General features: G+C 44.7%; 1 protein-coding gene across 4 annotated transcripts in view; it reads left to right on the top strand.

Moving 5' to 3' along the window:
- Positions 1 to 390: 390 nt before the first annotated feature.
- SUSD6 (sushi domain containing 6) overlaps positions 391 to 26012 on the top strand; it is a 76516-nt gene continuing 50894 nt past the window's right edge. The window contains exons 1-2 of one of the 4 annotated variants that reach the window (XM_052693104.1): positions 391 to 488; positions 5900 to 5984. The gene's annotated coding sequence lies outside the window, so the exon portion shown is untranslated. Of the gene's footprint in view, positions 641 to 5899; positions 5985 to 26012 lie in introns of all 4 variants that reach the window. The other 3 variants (XM_052693103.1, XM_052693102.1, XM_052693105.1) reach the window with 3 other exon arrangements.

Below are 26012 nucleotides of genomic sequence, written 5' to 3'. Positions count from 1 at the left end.
AGCAATGCAGTCATCCAAGGTGGAGCTGCCCCTGCTGTTTTCACACCAGTTTACAAGACCCCAAGCTTCTAAGATTGCCTTGAATACATCCAAAATCACACCGAGGGGTAAACTTCATCAAGAATACTTCTTAATGATAGAGTAATGCCTGCAGTTTCTCTGCTGACACGTTTTTCTTATCCCTGTGCAGCCGCCAGAGGGCGATGGCGGCCCGGACGGTGCCGGCCCGACGCTGAGCTGCGAGCGGGCTGTAGCAGAGCGACGCGGATGGGGTGGATAAGGGCGCGCGGCCCCTTTAAGGCTCGCGCGCCGCTCTCCAGGCCCCGCCCCGCGCGCCTCCGGCCGGCGGCGCGCGGGGCGGGGCCTGGAGCGCGGCGCGCGGGCTGTTGGGGGCGGGCAAGACGGCGGCGCCGGCCGGGGCGCGAGGCCGCCGACCTTCAGCCCCGCGCTGCCGCACCGTTGCCCGCGCCCCGCCGCCCCTCCGGCCGGTGAGCAGCCGAAAGGAGAAGGCGGGAACCGGAGGGCGGGGTGTGGGAGGCGCACCCGGGAGGGAGAGGCGACGGGAGGAAGAGGTGGAAAAGTGCGGTGGTGCGTCGGGTCTGGTCGGCGGTGGGTTCGCGTAAATACGGTAGTTGGCGAGGTTTGTGTCGTGCGTGAGCCGATCGCGGTGCGGGAGGCGGAGGAGGGTGGGAGGGTGCCGGAGTTATGCCGGCGGTGTTCGGGAGCTCGGCGGGTCGGGGAAGGAGGGCAGCCGTCTGCCCGCCCGCCTCTCCCTGTGCCTTTGTGCGTGTTCCCGTCGGCGCTGTTATGTAATGGTGCTGCTCCTGGCAGCGGCACGCATTGTCACCGCGAGCCCGGAGCTTTCTGGGGCTGCTCTGTGAGAACAATGGGAGCGAAAGTTCCTCGGAGGGGGCTGCGAGCTCCGCGATTCCTACCGCGCCTTCGGAACGCCTTTGCCGTGTGCCCTGCCTTCAGCTCGTCTCTCTGTTCTGCTGGGCTGCAGACACCGGGCAGCAGCCTGCCGCCCGCGCCCTGCCTCACAGTCGGCAGCACGCTGCCTCTCTCCTGCAGTAATAACGATTTTTTCACACTTTTTTTCCTTGTTGTTCTGTCTCTTTTTCCCCTCTGTGCAGGAGCAGCGATAGGCAGCAGAGATAATGGGCGGAGGGGACTCTCCCGTCCTGCACCTCCAGTTAGAACTTGTCTGCATACATCAAAGAGAGGCGAAATGCCTCAGCGCAGGGCGGTTTGCATATTAAACGCCGATGCCGTGAGGATCGGTGCTTCTGTGGCTGTGGTTTATCGCTGATTTCATTCTTCAACTCCTCCTCAGGTGTCTTATCGTAAATCTCTGCCCTTCTGCCGGCTCTTCATTACGTGCCACGGTGTGTCTGTCCCTTTATTTCAGCGCAGGGTTCTGTGGTCGACTGCTGCTGTGGCACCTGTCTTTTTGTGACTTCTGATGACGAGCAAAACTTTGAGAAGAACATAAACTTCTCTCCTGTTTGGAGATTCACCTGCCCTCCACGATCCGTTTGTCCTGTTATGTAAACGGGTGTTTTACAAACGGCCGGGAGACAGAGTGCTGCTGACGGTAGGAAGGCTTGTTTCTGTAGAGGGGAGCCTTTACATGGCTGGAGGGGCTGTCACCTCATCTAGCAAATTTGGTAAAATCTAAGGGGTTTCTCGTTGCTGCGTGCTGTTGGAGCGTTGCATCTCCTTGTAGAGCAAAGTAGCACATGATAAGGAAGTTATAACCTCACCTTAAAAGGCGCTGTGAAAATCCAGTTGTCCTCGTGTTGCTGCTTTCAAAGGTTTTTTCATATGCAGATGTTTTGGTGAGGTCTGGGAAAGCACTGATCGGGAGTCTGACATTTCCCAGCCGCTGTTCTACGGTTTTGCACTTTCTCGGCAGCAGAGGCTCTGGTTCTGTCACCTCACTGCTTGTCATGCAAATTGGCCACCTGTGGTCTATGAGGAGAGCGGGGGTATCCTCGGGTCGCCCACTTGGCTGAGTCCCTGCAGTTTGCACGCAGTTACCGGCAGAGTTTATGCTTAGTGCAGTGGTGAAGGTGGGCTGACACGGCTGCTCGATCTGGCAGGAGCTGCTGGGGAGACAGCCAGCAGTGCTTACTGCCGCTGCAGCGGCTCTGACAGGATTAGCTCTGCCTTCTGATCACGCTTTTTTACAGCTATTCTGTTCCTGCCTGTAGAACGGCCTTATCTTGCAGTGAGAGCAATCTGCAGCAGTCTTAACCTCAGCTGTGCAACCTTAGCTGCAGACATGGGTTTCTGTGTCTGGGGCTGTTCCTGTTACATCACTTCTCCTTCTTATCAATGTGCTTGTTCATGCTGTGCCTACCCACTTCCTTGCCACCCGAACACATCTCTCACTTGTTCTGCTTTTGTGAGAAACAGATGTGAACTGCTGGCCTTTGTCAGGTCAGTAGAGTCTGACTTATGCGCCCAGAACCTGGGTCTTTTTTTCCCTCCTTTCTTCCTTTGTGTTTGTTCTTGCTGATCTGCGTTCCTCCCAGAGAAGCCCGCAAGTGCCTGCATGACAGGTCAATTGCATGCAAGCATTCCCCAGCATTCCTCCTGCTTTCCCCTGCATTCCACTTGGCACTGGGTCTCCCTCAGCCCCTGTGGACTGCTGGAGCTGGCTGACCTCAGCGGGGGGCTGAGCTGGGGGCAAGGGAGCCTTCTGTGGCAGGGCTGGGCCTGCTCTGCTTGACGGAGGGGCTAGGGGCAGCAGGGGTTCCCTTCTACTTTGGGAGTAGGTAAATAGAAGCACACAGGCATCTCTGAGGACAGGAAAAAGGAAGCCCTATCCCATCTGTAGCAAAGATGTTTGCTCGTAATGTGGTATTGGTTACAGCAGATTTCTCTTGCCAGAAGTACAGTAGTTCGTAATTATGTTTATCCAACCATCATGACAAACATCACATCTTTCAAAATGCCGTCAATACGTGTTTGATCTCAGTTTTGAAGCTGTGTTGGGTACCAATGGAATTGCTTCAGATGTAACGATTTGATCCCCAACGCAGGAATTTAGGAGCAGATGAAGCGCTCTCTGTATTTCAGAACCCCTGTTGTTGACCAGGCTTTGCCTTTCTGTAGTTATGCAGACCGGATCTTTCATTCTGCAAGCAGGCTTGTTTGCTGAGCAGTTGCGAAAGTTGATCTTAAACTTAACCAGTGAGAATGCTTTTTATAAATTCTAGGAAGTGAGCTTTTGTATGCAGCAAGAAATATTTGCGCCCAGCATTGGTTTGCTGTTTGTTTTGGTACAAAGCAATGGAAACCAGTGTTCTCTCACAGGAAGCTCAGTGTTCTCACCCGGCTAGCTCTGGGCAGCTTGCAAGCAGGATGTTTGCAAAATGAAAATAGTGAGGGTAAGAGGATGTTTCTGATGGTAATGCACTGAGTACTCTTTGGGAACTTGGAGCTTCCAGGCTGACCCGTGCACTCGTTTTTCTTTTGAAGGTTCCCAAAGACCAGTGCAATCTGGTCTGCTGTTTGCTTTCCAGCTTATTTTAAACCAGTGATACTTGTGTACAGAAATTGCATACTACTGAGGAGCTTCAGGACCAGAAGTTAGAGGTGCAGGACTCTTCCCCTTAGCTCCAGCTGCCCCTTCCCCCACCTCCTGGCTCTCTCTGCTGGAGTGTTGAACAATGGACAGGCTCTGGAAGTGGAGCATGCAGTGGGAACCTTCTCCACAGCAAAAAGGATCAATGTGTCTCGTGTCATTCTGGTGATTCCCTAAGGGAAACTGCTATCCTGGCAACCAGCCCACTCAGCCGTAAATTCGCTTTCCTGTTGCAAGCAAGCATTAACTGGAAAAGGAGTTTGTCCCCTCTGCAGCTGTAACCTTTAGGCAAGGTAAATGCAGCTTTTAGAGTTGGTAGAGCACAGGGCAGAGGAGAGCACTGCATCGTGTTGATGCTGCGAACCAGAAAGGCTTTCAGTCCAGCAATGTAAACTTGCTTGTTATGAGGATGGCTTTCCCTCGAACCTGCTAGGCTGAGATGAGCCACATTTAACTTCCTCCTTGGAAGAGAACTGGTATGAAAGTTCTGTGTCTCTGTCCTTTGCTTATGCTTAATAAAAGATCCAGAACCATTTTGAAAACTTTAACGCTGTTTATGCTTTCTCTGAACTCATTTTCCTGTCAGTTTGTAGATTAACGTTTCTGTGGTTTGCTGCTGCTCCTCGTTGTCCCTTGCGTTGCTTTAATGGGGTTTTATAATAAAGTGAATTAGAAGTGAAGCTGTCTCTGAGCAAACCGAAGTTTGAATCTTGTACAGGAGTGAAGATGAGCAAAGAAAATTTCAAATAAAATTGCATTAGGGCTGTAAGAGAGCATAAGTTGTAACAGGGAGATTCTGGTGGTAGTTTTCTTTTATATAATTTTATTTCTGTGTGAGATGTTGTGAGAGTGATGTTCTTATGCTGTACAAAAACACAGACCTTTCAGTAGATAAATGTGTACCTTGTCTCGGGTTTCCAGCAGTAGTTGCTAAGGCAGCTTGTTCTGAAAGGGGCTGTAACTTGTATTTATAGTTCTAAATGTATAGATTGGTGAAACGCTGGAATGTCCTTTACCCGTTTAACGTTGCTGTGGGTTTGTTTGTTTTCACTTAGCAAATAACTTCTCAAACTCTTAAGCAATACTGAGGCAGCCTGCTCTAATGCAGTTATATTGTAGGATCTGCCAGAATCTCCTTTGGGTGTTGGAGACCATTTGTGCCGATTGCTCTTGTAAGGCATGTTGTTAGACCTAGTTAGGTGTGCTGATGTTAATTACAACTCCTTCAAGAGCTGTGTGATCCTGAAGTACTGTAAGCTGTTTCTGTGATGTGCAACAAAAATATGCTGGAGACTCATCGTAGGATTTGTGAGCGGAGACTATAAAACCATGCATACAACTCTGCTGATAGAGACCCACCAAAGGCTTCTTTGTAGGTATGGGTGGCAGGACTGTACAGTCGGGGATGTGTGTTTTGATAAACATGTGGCTATTTGAGTAACAGACAAGAGAAGCTCGCTGGGTTTGCTTCTCATTTCGTTAGCTGTGGAAACCTCATTTCAAGTCTGCTTCTGGTTTGCTGTATGAGTGTCTTGAAGGACTTGCATATTCTGGGAGTCAGAAAGTCACCGTGTAGTTAAATACTGAAATGTGGTGTTATTTAAATGTTTAACAGCAAGATCCTTAAGTGGGCAAGCCAGAAATTCCCTCTTCTGCACAGCTTTTACTTTCTTTTTGATACTCTGCTTGCTCAGTTCTCAGTTGCTGTGCTTTCCAACCAAGCTGGAGAAAGTTACGTGGTGATCTTACTAGTAGCCATCTTCTCAAGTCTTTGAACTTCTAGTATTAATGCTAAAATAAAAGGATAGGGGAGATAAGACTGTTAAAATGCACCCCTGATTTCTGATGCAAAGAAGTAAATATTCTTTCTCCTATGCTTGTTAGGGAAGTGTGCAAGATTTATGGCCCCTAGCTTTTTTCACTTGTACAAGTGGGTGTGTGTATTGGATAGCTGGAATTGATGCAGTTCTAGTTTGCATATTTTGAATTACTTCTCAGAAATTTGTCTCAAAAAAAATCATAAAGCTTGATTTCTGCTGAAAATCTTCTGCAGTAATTCTCTGTTATGTTTGAAACTGAGAGCTTTTCTATTTCTATACTTGAGATTTCCAAATGGAGTGTGTGAGGGTAGTTCTGAACATTCTTTGTCTCAAACCCAGGTATGAATTCAGCAGGTAATGCATGTATCTGAAGCATATCTGTATGCCTGTGTTCTAAAAACATAATGGAACATTTTTTCCCCTCAGCCTAGTGGCTCGTTTATGTGGTAATGCCCTTATCTTTTTTTTTTTTTTTTGTGCATTCTAGGTGTGCAAATCAACCTACCACCACTGAATCATCACTTCTATTGTACTAACAACGACTGCTGTATGCTAGCTTCTGCCAACACCAGGTAAGATGAAAGCTAAGGTGGTTACTTTCATTTCTTTGCTTTTTAGATGTGTGTGTTTTGTCCATATACCAGAGATTTTTCTCCAGAGTTGTCAGAATGTGCTGCCTTCCATATTTTTTTTCCTGCTGTAATGAGACATCCACTGCTGCTAGTGTTGGTTCTTCTTTTGAAAGCTATTCCAAAATATTTTATTAAAATTTTATAACTATGCTTCATCCTTTTTCCTGATACCTCCGACTTTTTTATGGTGCTTGTGTACCACGTGATGTTTCTTTTTCTTTTGTGTTCTTCATGCCATTACCACTTCTTGGCTTTGTTACAGAGACTGTTGAACTCTTGCCTTCCAGAGTTAACCTTGCATGATAAGCCACCTGTACTATTCAATCTTTTTCAAAGAACAGAAAATGCGTTCTGCTTGTGGTTGGTTTTTTCTCTTGTTTTCCCCATATCTGCTCCCAGATGCTACCCTTGAGAAGCTAGAACAGAATTAGTGCTAAGACAGTGCCAGACTCTGTCCTTCAAAGAATTAAACATCAAGCTGCTTTTTGGACCTTGCTCCACCCCCTTCCCCCCCACGCTCTCTCTTAGAGATGAGATGTAGATGGAGAAGGGATGGAGGAATATCCCTCTAATGCTTTCAACAAGGTTATTACTCGAAGCTCTTGGGGAGCCCTGCTGCTGACGGAACTAATGTGAGCCTTTGTTCTGATGCTAATCAGAACAGGGATAATTCCTCAGGCTGCCACCTTTTTTCCTCCAGTCCCCTAGCAGTGATGAGGCATTAAGTGCTGTGCTGGCCTTGCTTCCTGCAACTGCCAGCTTGAGTGCAAAGGGCTGAGTTCTAAGGTTTCTCACTGGGAGTGTCATCTAAATCGTTTGAGATTTTTTTTGGGTGCACATGAGTAGTGTTTGTATGCTTTAGTTAATTAGGTTTCTTGATGGAGGTGTGTGTTTCTTTGTTTTTCATATCTTTAAGTGAGAAAATAACTTAATTGGAGCAAGATATATTGGATTTGATCACAGTGGCATCTTGTGCTACATGTTGGGATGTGTAACTGAAAAAATGCAAGTAGGCACATACACGCAATTTATTTTTCTTTCTGTCTCTTTCCTCCTTTGTTGGCAGAGCAAACAAATATTGTTTCTCAAATATTTTTAAACATCTCTAAGCTGATGGGCTTTTGATTATGAGTCCAAGGAGCTCTAAGTTTTCCTAGGAGGAATGTATGCGTAAACCATATTGCTTTATTTTACGCCAATGATCTCCTCCCCATCTAAAGATGAACTGTTTAGCAGTAGAGGAGATTTTGAAGCCTAAGTATAGAGCAAAATACATTTTTATGTGTAATATAACACCAAAAAAATCATCTGCTACAACCATACCTTTTTGCTACCTTCTGTTTGCAGCAGAGGGTGGGAAATGGTGATGAGGATCCTGAATGGGTCTGATGTGAGAGGTTAGACAGAGGTGTTAGAAGATGTCTTGCAACTCAAGAAGGAAGGGTTGAATTGTACTGATATAGCCTCTTCAGCCTTTCCGTGGCAATATAAAGCTGAGGGGAAGCTCATCCTAGTGCTTATAAAAGCAGATCTCCTAGCTGAGACTCTCTATTTGTGATAGCAGGTTCCCTGGGGATAGTTGGTGACAATCCTCAGTGGATAATCTGGCCTGAGTCTGGCTGAGCTGCCCTTCTGATGAATTTGTAAGGGGGTTTGCAGTCTTTCACTAGAGACTGTTCTCTCTGCAGGGTGGTTTGAGACCCTCTTTAGTACCAGTGTGTAACAGTGGGACAGGAAGGATTTAAACAGGCTAAAGAGCTTCCCCAGAAGATGGAAACCGAATGCATCTGCTCAGCTCGTGGCAGCATGTCAGCTCAATGTTCTCATAGCATTCATTTTGATGGAGGGGTTTTATTTCCAATGGAGGCTTGGAAAGGCCTGAAATGACAATATAAAAATCTGCTGTCTTTTCAAAATGCATAATTTTTGGCTATACTGGTATAATGTCTAGATAAGTTGAACTAAAGAAAAGAAAAAAAAAAGTGTGAGAAAAGCTACTGAGGAGGAGAAAGAGAGGCTTCATCAGGTGCATCTCAGAGGAAACTGATGTAAGGTGTTTAGTGCAGGAGTCCAAAGCCCAGAATTACCTTTTGCTAGTGCCTGTATGCAGGTAAGGAGCCCGTGTGACTCTCTGAAGTGAGCCTGCATTGAAGCATTTGCTGCAGGAAGCACCAAACAGGAATTTTTCTGAGGTTGATTCTGTTGGCCATCTCTAGAAGATACATCACTGATAAAAGAAGTGTGAGGTGTTTTGAATGGGCAAAATAGTGGCAAGGCGTAACTGCCTTTGCTTGGCACTATGCACATATCAGTTGTTCAGTCCCAGGAAATGCTCGTTTTCAGGGTGGTGAGTGTGGTTTTTATGACCTGAAAATAAAAAGGCGTGTGTGTGATTTATTTTTTATTATTATTTTTATTTTTTTATTATTATTTTATTTTTATTTTTTAATACTCTCAGTTAGCTTGTGCATGGCATAGCCTGCAAACGAGTGCCCTGTACTTAGGGTTTTTCATGTTCTATCACTTTTCAGCATTCTGTTCATCTCCTATGGTATGAATCAATTATCCTGTAATGGTGTGGGTGTAGGGGTGTGCGAGTGGGACAGAGAGAGGGAACTTGATTGAAGAAGCTGCAGTACAGAAAACAGAATTCCTCTTCTGTTATTTTTATCTCGAGAATTGGGAACAGAAGGAGGATTGCAAAAGTGTTTCTGAACACATCCTGCTCAGTTTCACATGAGGCCTTGAGTGCTCTCTAGTCTGCATTTTTATGTCTGTTTCCCATTTGCTAAAGCAGTTTGGACCATGGGCAGCTTCATGCCCAAGTGCATGTAGTAGCAGTGTCTGCTCTGGTTGTGGGCTGGTGCTTGTGTGCACCTCTTCATGTCTACCTGGGTTTCTCCTTTGGTTTCTGGTGTTGCTCTTTGTTTCTCTCTTCTTGGTTAGCATTTCCTTTTCAAGCAGTATTCTCTAGCATGAAAATCCAGGAACATATGTCATCATTGGTACTAAAAATAAAGGGAGAAGGGCAGAATATTAAGAATTGATCTGCTTTTCTTCCCAGGTATTTTCTTTCTGTTCCACTTCATCTTCCTGTTTCTTTACTTGTTAGCTGGGAGCTTGGATTCTAAATGTATTTTTTCCCTTCAGTATACTTTTTTTTCAGTTTACGATAATTTGAAGACCAGTTAGCCCTTATGACTCTCCAGGTTGCTCTTAGAGAAGTAGGAAGGCAGGCTTTCCGCAGCCACCACATCCTGGGTACAGTAACGTTGTTTCACTTAAACCGTGATGTGACAATTACATTTTCCCCACTCCCTCCTATGCCCCTCAATGTTCTATGGAGCAGACTTTTGGTTTTAGTTTTTCATCTGTATTTATCCCTTGCTGAGAAGCTAGAGTTCTTAATTGGCGTAGCTTAATCATTAACTAACACATTGCAGAAGGCGCTCTGACGTTGCTTGTGATAAACAGCTTGCAGTGTGCAAGGCTGGGGCCTTCCACAGCCTGTTTCCAGTGGCTGATGCCCCTCAGCTCTTTGTTTTAGCAACCAGTCGCATTCCTTGCTAGCACTTAGGATCTGGGGAGGGCTTGGGTCAAAGCAGGCAATGATCAGGTATCTCAGCTCACCTCTGAGCAGCAGGCTGGAACCCAGCGCTGCCTGACAGTGATGTTTCCCCTCACACTGGAGAAAGGAAATTGAGCTCCTGGCAGTGTGTTCCTTAGGATGAGTTGCGATGAGGAGACCTGGCTTCACACGGGATGCGTTAGGTTGGCTTGCTTCTCTTTTACAAGTGTGGGCTCGTCATGTGAAAGTGGAGGTGAGCCTGGTGAATGGGTGTTAGCAATGTCCTTGCTGTGTCTGTTCAAATAAATTACCAATATAGCTGGTCTGCCATTCATTTCACTTGTCCAAATCCTCTCTGGTCTGCCTTTTCAATGAAAAGTTCATGTTTTTAGTTCAGCAAATCTGTCATAAGAAGTAACAAACAGTTGTCTTAAGCGTCGTACCTATTGATATGTAACTTACATAGAGAGCTTTCTGGGACAAGAACTTGCCTCTTTGTTGGCAGAGTGGCAGTTTTATGGCAGTGAGAATCTGGGAGGAACTCATCAATTTGAAATACTCATATCAGAAGCAGCTGGCTGTGGAAACTTGTAGTAAGTCTCCTGTTTCAAAGGTATGTTACCTGAAATCTGTTAGTGCCTCTTGCCTTGTTTAAATGAATCCCTGGATTCTTCAGAAAAACTTTGTTTTTTTGAGCTAAAACCAGGCTGCCCTGCATAAAGTTTTCAGTAGAACAGGAGGATGGGAAAGGAAGTCTGTATACAACATAAGACTTCTGAAAGAATCTCAACACTGAAGTTGTAAGAAATTGAAGTTTTTGAGCCACCGAATGTTGAACAGTTGGCACTTGCATTCTTCTGGACTCTGTCAGCCTAGGTGCAAAAATGATCTAGGCTGCCTCTTGTAAGTCTCTGTTGCCTTGTTTGTTGTGTACACCTGTGCCCTGTCCTTCGTACCATTTCCAGCAGTGCACTGGTGTGTTGGTAGATGCTGACTGAAGAAGAGGGCTTGAATCAGAAATGCTGCTTTTTATGAAATTCTGCATGAACTGCAGCCTTTCCAAATGTGATGCCAGTCAATCCTTACTGAAGTGAAGATATACTTTCTGTGAGGTACTTGCTGACAAGCAATCATATTTGCTAAAGCAAGCTGGTATTGTATAGTCCTCCTGCATTGTGCATTTGATTGAAGCGTATCCAATTCCTGCTCTTTCATGTGTACATTTGTTTGTTTGTTTGTTAAATAGCTGGCATAATAAGTAGACTCCTAGTACTTACAGCAAAGGGATACAGAATTCCTCTGTGGAGTAATGCATTGAGCAGTTGTGCTGCTCAGTTTAGGCAGTGTAACACGGTGCCTTAACAAGGGTATGTGCATATCCTGAATTCTACACAGCTGTAGCTGGGTGCTCTGTAGCTCCTCAAAGGAGTTTGAAAAGTTACTTTCTTCACTTTCAGAACTTCATGCTGTGTGCTCATTTTATTTAATGCCCACAGGTGGTGGATTTTATGGGGTAGTGCAGCTTCTTTTTTTTTTTTGTCCTCCAAGACACAAAGAACAATATTAAGTTTAAAATTAAATTCTAAATGGATTTTTTTTTTCCTCTAGGACTCATTATTACCTTAGACTTTCTCATCTTTGAGTTCTTCTCTGTCTCCTTTGGGTACAAAGCCACAATTGTTTTATGTGATGATGGTAGAATTTGGTGTAAGCATAGAAGGCAGCCTGTTTTTCAAGTTGAGGCAATGTTTTTTTGGAGAAGGGTGAGGCTGAAGAACAGCTGATAAGATATTTCAAGCAGGCTTTTTGAAGTTGGCTTAACTCATTAATTATAGTGGGATGAGCACATGAATTCAGTACTCTATTTCACATTTACACTGCGAGGGTGATTGTTCTTACGCTCTATGTCATGTTTGAAAGACTACTGTGGAAATACTCTCCCCTTTGCAGGGGAGGGAAGTAACAATATTGCAAATAGAGTACATGGTAAGTATGCTCAGCAGCATGTGATGTTTCGCCTGCAACCCGGGGATTGGATGCTGAGTACTTTAGGGATAGTGCCTATGAAAACAGAAGCAGTCTCTGCCTCCAGAGCTGTCTTTACTTGCTTCCAAGTGAAAAATAAAACAGAGGAAGGCTAGGAAATGTGCTTAGTATAGAAAGCATTAATGGAATCTTAGTACAGTACCATGAATGTAGTATAGTAGTTGCCTGAGCTTCTCTGTGTGCTTCCTGCCTAGTAAAGCCTGTGGCATCCTCAGGAAATGGAGCAGCATGCTGCATGAACTCATACTGATGTTGTGTACCACAGGTCAGTTTCCCGGGCTGTGTGTCTGTAGCTGAAATGTAATCTGCAGTGTGCTAGGTGCTGCTCTCAGGTGGGACCACAAATTGCAGTTGAAGGTCAATAGTGTGTGGTGAAGGAATGTGGGGGGAAAAAATAACACAGGAAAACATAATTAATTAAAACTAGCCTGTTTCTTCTATGCGAAGCTACTTTTGGGAAGATGTTGGTCTTGAGTGCTTTGGAGAAGACAAAACTCTCAACAGTCTCCTGATGCCCAGGTGATAGCTGTCAGCAAAGGTGATGTTGCTTAGCTGCCTGGGGAGGAGGAATGCCTTTGGCTGTGAAAAGTTGGGCCTCTGGAGGTACTGTAGGTCCAATTTCCTGTGCAGAGCAAGCACTCAAATTCTGGAGATCTGATTGTGAGGTGAGAATCTGGGTGTCTTCCATAATGGTTTGGGTTGTGTGTAATAGGTGAGTGTCACCTCATCAGGACTTCCCCCAGGAGAAACAGAGTTCTTAACCAGTGAAATATCGCTGCTACTGACCAGAGAGCAACAGGAGGCTCAGAAGAAGATTGCAAAAGTTTTGTTGTTCAATTTCATGTTTTAGGTGATATTCAGCTGGCTGCTACTGTCTGGGCTTTTGAGGTTTTAAAAGGTTATGTGCATTCTTTTCCTTGGTATTTCTGTGGAGAAGGCATTGCTGTGGTGAGCCTTGAAGTTGGATTACTTGGCTGTTTTTTTTTTTTTTTAATAGATAACCCTCTGTAACGTAGGATAAGCTTCTCTGAAGTCCTCTGGAATGAGAGCTAAATTACAGAAGCTGAAAGTTAATTGCATAAAAATTGCACGTGGATTTACTTCTACAATTAATGGCTATTTCCAGTGTAATAGGGTGTAATGTGTGGCAGCTGCATGCCTTGTACTGTGGTGTGCGATTTCATTATATTGTGTTTTTTCCACTGTTTGTCTGCAAGGTTGCCAAGTTTTCAGCTGTCTGTGTAGGGCTGTGCCAGCCACCCTGACACACCGAGTGGCGTGTGGTGAGGCTGTGACCTTGTGTGGGTGGGTGGCTGTGGGAGGGTGGGATGGAGCCAGACTCGAGAATACAGGACTGCTACCTGGCCTAGAAAGGAAAACTAAGCTACTTTGTGATAGTGGGCGTTAAATAAACCACTGTATTTATCTGGGATGGAAAACATGCACTGACAGCTATACCACAGAGCAAGATTTGCATGAATCTCTGGGGAAAGGTGAATTTGAACATCTCTTCCCATATAGCTCTGAGCGAGACCTCACCCGCTTTTGCAACAAGTGGAATGGTTCCTCTTCAGACTTCATCAGACTGGAGAACTCAAACCCTTGGTGTTCAGAAAACAAACCAAAATGCTTTTACTCTGGGATTTCTGAATGCCTGAAGGGCAGTAACTACTTCAAGGTAGATAATACTACCTGGGAAGTCCTACCAATGTCTGAAAAATTGCTTTACATCTATTCATACGAGATTACAGAAATTTGGAACGTAAATGATTCTTTCTCCTTTTAGTGGATGGCGGCATGCCTGTTGTCGTAGATATAGTCCTCTTGATACCCTGCAGAATAGATCTGCTTCTCCCAGGGCTGTAGGCTTTGGCTTCTCTTTTTCATCTCTAGTCTACATGCAGTGATAAGAAACAAAGCAATGAGGAGTTCAGATGAGTTCAGACCATGATAGAGCAGCTTGGGGGCATCTGTAACGCCTGAAGCTCCTTTTTAATTTACAAATGAAAAAAATATCCTTTTATTATTATATATTTGACAAATATGAGGGCGGAAGTCAGACTTTCTGAGGCAAAACTTAATGGTTTTTAAGCAAGAAGGGATAGTGCCTCTCCTCCCTTGTTAGTGAAATTTAATATTGGAACTGCAGGGCTGAGCGCAGACTTCAGAAGAGAACATGTGAAAGCTGACTTCTGCCCTATAAAGTACTAGCCTCTCTCTCTCAGCCTTCTTTACCCTTTGCAGAGGGCAGGTGTCATATGCAGTCATTTTGGCCATTGCACTCCTGTGTGCGTGCATTGGTGTCACTCACACAGCTGCTGGTGTCTCTGACCTTCCTTTGTTCTCAGTGTTTTGCTTTTTCGTGCCCTAGAGTGCAGTGGGAACACTGTGTTCAGCTATAGATTCAGGTAATACTAAAATGCATAGGACATCCCAAGTTCCGCATAGTAAAAAATGAACAGAAGACCTCAAAGCCCTGAATTTTGTTTTTCTCCATAAAAGCCTCCTTTTCTGAAAAGAGTAGCAAGGTTGCTGTGATTTTGATCACAGTTAGCCACAAGCAGAGTTAATGATACTAGGCAGGAAAGAGACTGTAGAAGTGTTTGTTATAGAAATCTATATTTAATCTCTCCCAGTGGCTTTTGACTTGCTTAAAACTGTGCTATGGCCATTGTGATTTCCAAGGCTATTGATTTCTGCGCCCCTCCTACCCATCCCGCCCCCAAGCTTGGAAATGCATGTAATTCTGTGATGGTTTTGCTGGCAATAGGTGTTCCTTTTGACGTAGAAGAAACCTAGATTATGGATCTTGCTCAAAATCGATTGTGGGTGGCTTCTGATGGCATGGAAAATCTTATATAAGGATAATTTAACACGGACCTCCTGTGTTGCAGAAGGCCTTAAAGTCAGAAGCCTGCATTCTGTTTTCAGGTTCCCTAGGAGGCTGCTGCATCACAGGAGTACACTGCTTCCATTGCCCTCTGATGCAGCATGTACCTTTTTCTAACAGGATCACCAGCAAAGGTAATGTGTGTGTGTGGGGGAAGGCAAATAGTGGGAGAAAACAAGTACAATACGAAAGCTGGGTTTTTTATAAGCATAAGGTTGAAGTTTCTGGTCCTAAGATGAGACTGATACCAACCCCTAAGTAAACATTTGACTTGGCAAAAGCTAAAATTCAGATATTAGATTCCTTTTCCCTCATGTATTTTCTGGCAGTGAGGCTGTTAATCAGACAGTTACTGTCTGTGTCTCTGCTCTGCTGCATTGCTTTCCGCTTATTGCTTGTAGGGGATCTGAAACAGCCTTGCTGCCTTGGCAGTGAACTTGAGTCCATATGAGAGCTCTGCACCGAGAACGTGGGGCTATCTAAGCAAATACTTGGCTCTGCTGTAGGCACTTGTTAGTTGCTCTTTTTGTAGGAGTGCTCACGTCTGGGTTTCTTGCCCAGGTTCTCTTCCATGGACAGAGGCTAACACACAGTGGTATGTATTGCTCAGGGCAGCACAGGATTCACACTGGAGTGTTTTAAAGGGATGGAGGGGGGACACTGGGATGCGTTGTGACCTGGATGAGCCTGGGAGCTAATGCTGGCACTTGTTAATCTGGCCTGTCATTTTCCATTTTATTTACTTCTGGCATTCAGTTGTCAGAGCAAGCTTTTATGTGCTGTTCTTTGTGGCTTAGGCTGCTCAGCACTGCTGCAAAATCCTTCTAATCCTTTTTTGCCATCCGTCACTTGCAGTGAAAACTCAATTGACAAAGTGATGACTTGAATTTCAGAGAGCAAGTGAGGATTCAGGTTTAGAAAGAGTAAAGAAGCAACAAATATGGGCAAGGTCTAATTGGGACAAGGAATTCTTCCAGTAGCTGAATTAGCTTGTGTGCTGTTGAGGGACTTTACCATATCTTCAGTCTTACCTGCTTGCCGAAGGCTTTCACAGTCATGTGATAGCCATCACTAAGTGCTCACAAAGAGAGGAAAGCAAAGCATAGCAAAGACAAAATTTACCGATCTATTTTTTTGAAGTGAAACTTTATTAAGATTGTCCTGCTTGACCTGCATATCCTGTATTGTAACTTTGCAGAGGGATAGTGTTGTTGAAGAAGAAACCTTCTCAGCTGATTTGTCTGTGTTATAGCAGCATTGCTTTCTAACATCCTGCTAATGTGTTGCAGAAAGAGGTTCTTGGATGCTCAGAACTAAACGACCTGGTTGCTGTTACAAGCAGAGCCTTTGGGAACTGACAGTGGGTCCAGGGTAGCAGTTGAGACGTAAGGAGAGTCAGCACAGTACTGCTGCTGCACCTCGTAGCTCCATTAGTAGATTACAGCAGTGCTCTGACAAAACTAGGCATTCAGCACTGCAGCTCTGGTTGGATAAAGCAGGCTTGTGTTGCGGCTAAACAAAACTTTGGAAGGGACATTCTCATCTCCTCATTCTGGCGTCTTGTAATGAAGTGCTCTGAGCTGGATTGTCTGGGCAGGAGTACCGGCAGCACCAGTTCTTCAGAATGCCAAATCTGTTTTGGGGATAGGGCTGGAACGGTGGAAGGGGCATGGCCATTTTCCCTTATGTCCTGGGAGTAGTGACCTATTACTTCTGCTTTTAAATATGAATGAACTCATTCTCTGTATCTCAGATACAGACCATATGGTGCTCCTGGTAAAAGCCGCAGATGTTCCTCTCTTGCTCTGTTTTCTTTTGTTACACAAATTCTCTTTGTTTTCTTTCTATCCTTTCTGCAGAAGGCTGTAAGAGCTCGGATCCAGTGTATCAGTAATTGCACTGAATTTTTAAATGTGCGTTTAAAAATGAAGGGCACAGAAGGACCTGCATAATCTTCCTTCTTTGGCCTTGTTTCTGAAGTGTACGGGTGCATAGATGGTAACTGAACCCTGCATTCTGGGTCACTGTGCTCAGCTGAATGGTTTCTCCTTCTGCTGTGCTGTTACTTATGGCCTCTGAACTTTGTTCTTCAGTATGAATCAGTGGTCCACCCCGCTTTCCTCGTGGTGGCTTGTTTTAGTTTGATTTTATTTGTGAATCCAATTTCTTTCCAAATCTGCATAACTTAACATACCAGAGCAGTGTTGCCTTATCAAGGGAGTGGGGGTATTTCTGGATGTAAATGGCTACCTTTTTTAATATCTTCCCAACCAGTATAATTGTTTTTCCTCTTGTTTACCTGAGTATTGTAACAGTTCAGTAAGGGAGAGAAGGTGTATGGTGATGGATTGCAGCATACGAGTATCTATGAGCACCAACAGACTGCAGGATCCGTCAGTCTGGCACACAGGTATTGGAAGATTGCACTATGAAGAATTGTTCTCTTTGTTTGCATGGGGGTTTTGTTTGTTTAAAGTGCTTGACACAACACCAATAGAAACTTTGGTCCTTGCTGGTGAGAGTGACTCATCTCCTCAGAAATGACATTCTTTATATTCCTGGGGAGGCCTCACTGGAAAGAGGCAGCATCCAAAGCTTTCTGTGAGCCTACGCTGCTTTGCTGACCTGTGTGAACTCTGCCTGTGCTACTGGAGCCAATGCTGGTGTGAACTGCTGCCTTCTTACCCAGGTGTAAGACAATTATTTCCCTTTTTCTGTATATCTAACCTTGGCCAAAATTTCAGAAAGGCCCTAGCGTGGATCTTCTGCTGAGTATGTTGATGCATCATCTGCTGCTTCACTTTGTAAGGCTTACAACAATGTGTGGGTTGATATTCCCCCTTTGGGAAAGCATGGACTTCTCGAGAAGCGATTCTGTCTGATCCTTGCAGTGAAGGAAGTGGGGGCAGGTGGATGATCCTCTCTGGGTTTGAGCGCTTTGCCGCAGAACACTTTCCATGGAAAGATGTGATACAGAGCTGTCCTTCCGTACATGCTCAGAAACCAGCAGTCCTCTCTGGAAGACTGACTGCTCTGGGGCCAGCTGTCTTTTGCTGGGGCTATAAGTTACTTGTGGTGGGGGCTCCTACTGGTGTGTTTGTGCTATGCTTCTTAGCAACTGCAAGCCCTTGGGTGCTGTGTTCTTTGACAAGGTATTCCTGCAAGCAGCTTCTGTTGGAAAAATTCTGGCTTGCAGACAGTTCACAGAATCACAGAATGGCCAGGGTTGGAAAGGACCTCAAGGATCATGAATCTCCACCACCTCCCCCGCCACATTCAGGGCCACCAACCTCCCCATTTAATATAGACCGGGCTGCCCAGGGCCTTGAACACCTCTAGGGACAGGGCATCCACAAGGTGGCCATTTGGTCATGCAGAGCCAGCCCGTGGGCCACACTATGTTAAATATCCATTTGTGTAAGAGACTGAAACCTAGAGAACTATTTGTCAGAGGGAGAAAAGGTGCATCTGGGGACATTGGGCTGAGGGCAGAGCAATTCAGTAGTGAACTTGGGTCCTCTGTCCAACTGCTCTGTGTAGTTTGCTCTCACAGCCATTGCAGTAGCCTGTTGCCCATATTGCAGCCACGTTTTGGCTTAGCGTCAAGCCCTGAAAGGCATGTTCAGCAGCATTTCCTGATCCCAGGCAAGAAGTATAGGATTGTTCATAGGTTCCCCCTCTGAAAGCAACATGGCTAAACTGGGGAACAATTTAAAAAAAAAAAAAAAAAAAAAAAAAAAAAAAAAAAAAAAAAGGCAACAGGAGAAGCAGCAGGCAATCTGAAAGTACATCTGGCACTGGAAAGGAGCCAGTCTGCTGCTTATTCCCTGGAGCAGGAGATTCCTATGTTCCCAGTTGCAGTTGTTTAGGACAATGTAAGGCAGACAGCTGTAGGGTGGCAATGACCTCTTCCATGGAGGACAGTAGCCTACATTACCGAGGTGCAACACTTCTGTGCCCTGCACTGAGAAGAGAGAGCAAGGTTCAGCCCTTGTGAAGCAGAGCAATGCGTCCACACCTCTGCATGCAGCCACGCAGCACCCTTGAAAATCCACAAAGTAACTGCCCTCAAAACCTTACAAACTCATTTCTGTATGCCCAGGGGTGAGTTTTTCAGTCATGAGCAGTCCTGGAGATGCTGCTAATGAGTTCTACTGAGGAAGTAGCACAAGGAACTGGAGGGACATGGAAGGTTCACTCAGGTGTGTCTGACATGAATTGGAGTGTGTGCAGGAAGGGTAAAGGGATGTGGTAGTAATCTGAAGGAACAAAAGAGAAGGGAAAGTGGAGGTGAGACCACATTAAAGCTTGAAGATGTGGGGAAAGAGCTGGGAAGCAAAGAGGAAGGGCCAACGGCAGTGAATGAATGTGCAATCCTACTCTTTACCTTATGAATAAGTCTGGTTTCATAAATCAGCAAGGATCGAGCTAGTGTCAGTGTCTGTAGGTACAGAAATAAAAAGGGAGTTAAATATTTACTGATGTGAAGTTGAGGGAAGGAAGTCTGTTTCCAAGCAGACTTGCTTTCTGATTCTTGCTTCTGAGCCAAATTATTGGCATGTTCTGAGACAGAAATAGCTCAAGTATCTAAGTGACCTTTTAATTTCCTTTTCAATCCTCTGAATCCACTGTAATGAACAAAGAGAGCATTAAGAACAGGCGTGGTGTGGATCTTATTGGGTGTTAGTAGCAGACCAAAAAGCTCTGGCTTTCTCCAGGGGTTAAGTCATAAGAACCTGTTGTGAGAGTAAGACCACAGGGATCCAGTCATGACTCGAATTCAAGAGGTTCTGGAATGGGAGCTCTTGATGTCTTTGTAGCAGAGCTGGGTGGGTTTGTTTGTTTGTTTTGTTGGTTTTTTTTTTTCCTGAGTTTATCCAGCAACTAGTACAGTGTGCTCTGATTCCTAGGCTCAGACTTGTGCCTCCCATTGCCTTCCAAATGCTGACGAGGCAGAAGGAGCTCCTGAAGGTATTGTTCTCCTGGCCACATCTGTCTGAAGCAAATGTGTGCCTCAGTCTTTCTGCTTGCGTCCCTCCCAGTGCACATACTGGGAGGCACAAGTCTGAGTCTCATCAATTAGCTGTAATGTGTCAAAAAAGAAGATTACAAAGCATGTGCTTAAAAAAAAATGGGATAGCAAATGATTTTGCAGCCAAGGGTCTGCCTTTGGGTGGGGGAGGGATGAGGGAGATATATGCAGAGGGGGAGGAAGGAGCATGAGAGACTGAGGGCTTTTACACACAGCGTGAAGAAGTTATGCAGCTAAAATGCCATCTAACCTTTTGTTGTTATATTTGACAGTTTATCCCACTATAAGTGTGATCCATGTAAGGCAAAGGAGATTGTGCTCTTAAGGAAGCATGTGGCTTTCAATTCTTTTGGAAAGTGTGTGTCAGTATTCAAACACAGAATTACAAGCTGGGAGCTACCACAAGATTATCTAGTCTTTTTCCCTTTTTTTTTTTTCTTTTTTTTTTTAATTTCAGGAGAAATCTTTTCCAACTTGATTTTCTCAAAGTAACAGGCTTGTCTCAACTCTGCGGACTGCTTGTAAGTTAGTAGAGCAAGCCTGGTGTTTGTTGGGATATACCTGACATCTCTCAAGTCAACAAACTGTTACCTAGCTGGGTGGTTAGCTGAAATCTTTCCAGGTTTCCAGAGCTCTGGTTTGATTCTTGAGAAATGGTTTCTTGTACAAATCACCTATAAAATCACCTATACAAACCAGCCTGCAATTCAGATGTGGTCTTGAAAGGGTTGATTGGCTTGATTCCTTCTCTGAATCTCTTCAGGACAGGTTTGTCCCCTTGATACCCTTTTTTCCCCTTTTCCAGTATTTTTGTCAGCTTTCTGAGAACTCTGCTAAGTTTGGCAGCCTGATTGTAGATGGTGCATCTTTCTCTTATGATAGTGTTTTTTGCATTACTAGCACAGTTCCTACTTCGCCAATCTCAAACCTTTTGTACTTTGTGTAGGCCTGAGCTGATGTTTGCAGAAGTGAGCTGGGATCCCTCTGTATTTTGTCCAGTTCTTGATGACTGGCTTGAAGCTGAACTTCGTATGCACTCAGGAGTGTGCAATGGGGATTGAGCATTACCATGCTCTGAAATGACAGGGCCCTCATGTGGCTGCTGCTTTTCCCCATTCCCATATTTCATCTTTCCCGTTGTATCAAGATTTCCTTCTATGGTATGCCTTTCCTAGTCTTTAGACTTCTTCAGAATTTGTTGTTTATTTGTGAGGAACTTGTGAAGACTCTTGGTGCCTTTAATGTAAATAAAGCATGGTCATGCTTGGCAGTGAAGCTGAAACTTAACCTTGGTCTCCCTGAAGTAAGTTGTTCAGCTCAGTCCTTACTGGCTGATGGTCCCTCCTTTGACAAGGGTCAGATAGAGTTTCACTGGCATCTCTTTCCATTTGCTGAGGTGTTGTAAAGCAGCCCCTGCAATGACTTCCAGCATCTACGTTCAAGTGCCTCTGCAAGGAGTGTGATTTGGAGGTGGTGGGAGGGCTAGAGAGTGCTGCTGGCTGCTGCACTGTTCTAGCCCGGAAAGGGGATGTAGCTGTTGGAGAAGAAGTTTCTGATAGCTATTGTGCTCCGTGGTGTACTGTAAGGAGGGTGGTTTCCTAAAAAACGTGCCTTACAGCATCCTGTGGAGCCTTAATGGAGCTGTTTATTTTCAACAATGCAGGCTTCTTTTTGTCCTCCTCCCACTTCCTTCTGGGCAAACCCTGCCTGTGAAACAATGGCTCTGCTTCATGAGGAAAGGAGACCCAGAAGCTCAAAGGGAGACAAAGAAGATGATTTGCTGCTGAGAGGCAGCAGTCTTGCTGCACCTAGTAAATGTCATTCTCAGATCACCCAGTTAAGCAGTTTTAGGTGAACTAGTATGTGTATAAAGCACGTGGAAGCTAGCTTTTTGGCAAAGTGAGGCTTGTTAAGTGGGCTTTTAAAAGATGTTGAGGGTTTCTGTTGAAAACCTGCACAGCTGCAAATAGTAAACCACCAACTTCTCTGAAAAGATACCAGAGGACTTCAGAGCAAGTTTCTGATGGTGCATCAAGCTGATTGCTTACCCTCACACACAGAGCATTTATAGGAACTAACATTTGTATCACAGCGTGTTTTTTATGTAAAACGTTTGGCCTTAGAAGAAATGGGAACTGGTAATACTGGGAGGTGGAACAGATAGATGTAACTTGTAGTTTTGCAGTGAAGTCTTGGGCTGCAAATGGTTGTGATGAGAAGTGCTGATTCTCTGAAAGCTAAATTATATGTCAGGCTCACAACGCCAGAGAAACAAATTTAACCTTAAGAGTACAGTAATAAAGGGATTGAGTGAATTCCTTTTGAAAAACCCACTTGAAAGTTGGTTAAATGAAAGTGAAAATCATCTGCTTTGGAAAGGCATTGTAAACCATCATCGTGCAGTTCAGCTGATTTTTGTGTATTAGTTTTGTGATTCTGTATGCTTTTGCAGCTGATCTTTGTGCTCTGCTTGGAGCAGTGTGTTACAGGTACAGACATGAAGTGGGTGACTTAAGGTAGCTTGCTGTATTCTAATTTTAGCAACTCATATTTAATCAATTCACTGTGAGGGAGCCTTTCTTCCAGAGACAGGAAATTGCTGGAGGATTTTTGGATGTGGCTGTAGCTTCGTAGTTACTTACAAAATGCCTAAAAAAAAACCACAAAAAAACAAAACAAAAAAAACAACTAAACAAAAAAAAACCCACCACAATAACAAAAAGGCAGAGATGCAAGGCAGAGAGCTCAATAACCTGTGCCCTCCAAGTTTTGGATGCCTTGCCTCCTGACCCAGGGCTGGCACAAATGGGTTCCTCTCTGTGTGCAGCACTTCCTAGCTTTTTCACACTGTTGCACAAAAACGTGGGATGGATTGCCGAAGCTAGTACTGACTTCTGCCATCCTGCTTTGTATGGCTTTTTCCCCTTTTTTCCCCTTCTCCCAACTTTGATTTCATTTGACTTCCTGTAGCTGAGCAAGCCTCTGTTGCCTTTGGCTATAGCAAAGCACCCTCACGCAGCTCTCCATTTCTCAATCTGCATAGAAAGCAGGCTGCTTAGAGCCCCGATTTAGGGACAGGATTTTGATCAAGAGCATCTTAATGCGTGGTAAATCGTCTCTGCTACATTCTAATGTGCATTGAAGTCAGAGCTGGATTTAGGAGTAAGAAGCCTGAGCGATTGCTCAGTACAAGCTGCTCACTTGAGTCAGAGCAGCTCCATGCAGAGCTGAGGTGGGAGCCCCGTGCCTTTCCCCAGCTTCTGCTACCAGTCACAGTGCTCTTCTGGTACAAGGACCCGGTTTCCCCAGCAGATCCAGGAAGATTCAGATTGGTGTTGTGGAGGGGATGGTTGGCTATATGAGGAGGGGACAGTGGCAGCATGGGGTGCAGCTCTGAAGCTGGCCTGGTGGAAGGGTCACCCTGTAGTAGCCACAAAGGCTGTCAGTGCTCAAGTGCTGAAAGCAGCTGTACAAGGGACAGATGAGAGGACTGGGGAGTAAAGGACAGTGAACTGCTGCTCCTGCACAGGTGAGAGAAGTCTGAGCATCGTACTGGCCTTCCATTGAAATGCAGTTTACAGCATTTGTGTATGACAGGTTTTGTCCTGGGGGTTCTTACTCCCTTCTGGCTTGTTCCTTCTCTCCAGCCCCAGTGTAATGGCGCATATGGTTACTACTCAACCTTAGATTGGTGCCTGCAGGTCATAGGACACCAGTTTGCTATGCTGCTACAAAGTGACCTGTGCTGGATATTCTGCTCTAAACGCTTGGCCTCTGCTCTGTGCATGTCTGCTGCCCATAAAAAGAGGTTAGCAGCAGTTCTAAGTGCTGCTCTGGTTTGATGTGCCCAGCTCGTGCTGCTCAAATCGGAACATAATGAAAATGGATCCCTTGTTAGGTTGGGGGAGACCAGTTAGAGAGAAACGGCTGTGGGGTTCTTTCTGCTCAGTGATGCATGTGTTCTTTGTGAGTACGTGACTTAAAACAAAGGAAGCTGTTAGGATTCCTATTTCCCACGTCTGTTCTCGTGGCCCTTGAGTATTAATTTCTGAGATATTAATTGATGGTGCCTTGCCTGGAGCCTGACTGCTGCAAGTGGGGCACTCAGATTGGCTCTGGTTGGTGAAGGGCGCTCTGCTGGGAGCCTGTGGGGCTGCGTGACCTGTGAGCGCTGCCCTGTTCCTCCTGTGGTTTGAGCTATGGGGGCTTTGAGTGACTATGCAAAAGCAAGTTTTACTTCTCAAATTACATGTTGTCAAAAGAGAAACACGACTGGGTTCCACAGAATGAAATGTTTGATAGCACTGTGATGACCTCTGTCACAGGGAGGGTCTGGAGCAATTGCAGGTGTGTCTGTGGCACTAGAGTGGTGCATCTTAAATAAAAAATATTTACTGTTTTGCTGTTATGAAGAAGGAAAGTACAGGGGCATAATGAGCTAATATTTCCGTGCCTGAGCCATGGTGCTGAGAATGACTGAAGTCCTGCTTTTTTTTCCACCCACTGAGAGTTACTGAAGCAGTTCTGTTACGATCTGAAAAATAGGCTTAACTGTAGAACCTGAATCACAGAATTGCCCAGGTTGGAAAAGACCTTGAAGATCATCAAGTCCAACCACGATCTAGCCTTACTACCCTTACTAATGACTCTTGACAAAATTAGAAAGCATACTTCTTTCTGAAGGTAATACTAGATTGTTGGAAGATTCAACTTACCAAGTACTAAAGGGACAGAGAGTGCTTTGTGTGTGTGTGTGTGTATCTTAAAACAGCTTTGCACTAACAGATGCCTGGATGTTGATACCTGGAAGGGTCTGGTATTGGAGCACGTCTGTTGTGGAGAACTTTCTGTTTAAGCTTTGACACAACTAATAAGCACCACATAGCAAGTATTGCCATCCTTTGGAAGTGGTGAGTGCATGTTCTCGTGTCTGGGTGGTAATTTCTAAATTTCTTGAGAATGGTGCCTCACAGCTCTGCTTTTAGGAAGAAATGTAAAAGACAAATGTAAAAAAAAAAATAAAAAAAATAGTCTTGTAGTATAATTATGTAAATGTCAGATTGATTCACTGAAGTTATATAGAAGGCTTAGGAAAAAGAAATTCCCAACTGAATGTCCTCTCGAAATGAGTGTGCCTGGCAGTGTTGCAGCTGTGTGTATAGCAGGCTGATGTTTTTAGCCCCGTTGGTGGAAATATAAGCACAACAAGTGGTAGGATAGGAAAAGCGTACTCTAGTAGTGAGGGTTTATGAAATAAGCCTTTACTGTACATGTGCTGTGAGATGTGTTCCCTGAACCAGATTAACGCAGCTGCATAAATGAGAAAATCCTCTTGAATATAAAAGTGACCCAACCAATACAGTGCCTCTTTGAGAATCCTGTTCTTACTACATGTATCATTTCAGGCTTGTGTGTGCTTTCAAAAGGTTCTGCCTTTGCATGGCTTTTCTTTATTCTCCTTCCCTGAAGCCATTTCAGTTTACTGTGAGGTTTCTTTTTTAGGACTTATTATTTTTGGAAAGCTTTCTGGAACATTTTGTGCATATGGTTCTCTATAAATGTGCTGTTGTACTGATTAAAGCTGAAAGTATGAAACCTTGCCTCTGTGATGCAGTGCAGCAGGGGAAAAATGCTGAAACAATGGTTTCCAAAGGGAATGCTCTTCCAAATAAAGGCATATCTAAAAAGGAAAAACAAAAGCGGATGAGGAAGGTTGCATATGATATATTTTCTGCTTTCCCTTGTGTCCACTTGATGCCATAGATAACATAAATGTCAGTATGCTTGCAAAAAAAATAATCAGTAAAGTGGATACAGTATTTCCTTAACCAATTTTTCGTGATTCATTGGTGCCATGACTTCATCACTATAAGCCTGTTTGTAATAGCACAGAAGTTTGCAGTGCATTGGAAGTGTTGTGTATATTAACTTGTCTAACTCTCAACACTGTCCCTTCATGACTCTGCTTTTCCTCCTACTGGTGCTTGGAAGTTCATAGCAATTGGGCTGCCTGTAAGTATCCTCTCCTTCCTTCTTTTGGAAGGATGGTCAGGTTTTTAACTGTGATCAGATTCCAAAGCAAGCCTTGGCTTACTGTCACAGGATGGGAAAGCAAGTCAATTAAATAGAAAACATCTTGCTGCTCAGCAGCTCTGGTGTTTCAGTTACTGCATGTTGACAGATCAGAGCACCTTGCTGCTGGTCTGTCCCCTGCAGCCAGATGGGTGATGCATTAGCTCCTGACATAAAGTACATTTTTCAGAGGCCTGCTCTGATGCCTGCTTGCCAAGATGGGATTTACTGCTGCAGTGCACAGATTTACTTAGAAGATCTGGATAATGTGACTGGCTGGTTCTTAAATCTTTCATATAGCATGCATAAGCAATGAAATAGCAAATCTGTGAACTACAGCTGAAAATGAAGTAGCAAGGG

Source organism: Tympanuchus pallidicinctus, unplaced genomic scaffold (assembly GCF_026119805.1).
Source record: "Tympanuchus pallidicinctus isolate F22 unplaced genomic scaffold, pur_lepc_1.0 scaffold3, whole genome shotgun sequence".
Lineage (NCBI taxonomy): Eukaryota > Metazoa > Chordata > Aves > Galliformes > Phasianidae > Tympanuchus > Tympanuchus pallidicinctus.
This window is presented reverse-complemented; position numbering and strand designations above follow the sequence as displayed.